Source organism: Heterocephalus glaber, unplaced genomic scaffold, assembly GCF_053883595.1.
Source record: "Heterocephalus glaber isolate CG9 unplaced genomic scaffold, H.glaber_assembly_v1.0 deba00001781, whole genome shotgun sequence".
Classification (NCBI taxonomy): Eukaryota; Metazoa; Chordata; class Mammalia; order Rodentia; family Bathyergidae; genus Heterocephalus; species Heterocephalus glaber.
Genome location: NW_028258467.1, coordinates 3468588 through 3469855, shown reverse-complemented (window position 1 = coordinate 3469855; position 1268 = coordinate 3468588).

Sequence of the window (1268 nt, the reverse complement as noted above, 5' to 3'; positions counted from 1 at the left end):
GCCGGGAAGAAGGGAGGGAGGGAAGGGGAGGGGTCCTCTTCGGCACAGCGGGAATCAGAAGCAGATTCAGAGGTAGGCTGGGCCGGCCGGGGAGGGGGCTGGGAGGCCCGAGAGCCGGGGGAGGGGCTTGGGGAGCCTGGAATGCGTTGGCGGAGGGTCTGGAGGGGGCAGCCTGTGGGGGACCACCCAGCAGGGTCCCAGGCCTTGGCTGCTCTTGGGGTTGTGTGACAGTGCTGGGCTGGGGCTCTGGGCCACTGCTTCACTGAGGTCCATCATACAGGGAGGGCACTGGGTCCAATGATTGAGGTCTGGATGTCGCCTGGGTGGGGGGGCCAAGTGGGGCTAAGGGGTCATGTCCCCGAAGCTGCAGTCTGCTCTCCTAGAAAGAATCTAGGGTTGCGGTCAGGTCTGAGTTTGAATCCAAGCTGCACCAATTTCTGGCTATATAGCTTGAGTTCCTCAGTTTCCCCATTCACTAAATGTGTGATTCAGCTTGCTTTGTAGAGCTGCTTGAAGGATCTGATGAGCACATGTAGAAATCAGGTCCAGGGGCCAGGGATTTAGCTCAGTGGTTTCGCTGCCTGCTGTGCAAGGGCAAGGACCAGAGTTTGATCCCTGGTACCCCACCCCCCCAGAAAAGAAATCAGGTCCAAACTGGGAAATCCACTAGGGCGGATCTGAGCTCAGCTGGATAAGGCCAAATTTTTGTGCCAAAGCATCCCTGGATTTCAGAATGTCTAGTTTTGTCACCATTATGGGTCCAGAAGTGGGAGCTGCCAGAGAGGAAATGAATGCTCTGGGAGGGTGGTACAGCCCACTGAGTGTCTCCTTGGGTTTCAGAATTTGGTTGGCTCTTGAGAACCTGTATGGAAGGGTAGAGGGTGAGGTCTGACCCATGTGGAGGGGCTGGTCACAAATGAACATGTCAGAACCTTGAGCCTGCTGGCCCACATCCCACCAGGTCTAGGCAGGGAAACAGGCAGAAGCCAAGCTAGTGGCTTTGCCAACAGGCACTAGGAATCATTCTGGACAGAGAAACTCCCTTCCCTACCACCTTTAGGTCCTTGTCAGAGGGGGGCAAATATTTCAAGAAGTGTTGAGAGCTGGCCCCCATGTAGAGGGGGGAGGGAACCTCCTCTACACCTCACACCCCCAGAGCAGCTCTGATGCATGAATTCCCACAATTTTGGAAGGAAAGCTGACTCCAGGCCAGGCCTTGCAGTTAGCTAGTGGAGGAGGCCACATGGGCATGGCTCCATAGGCAGAGC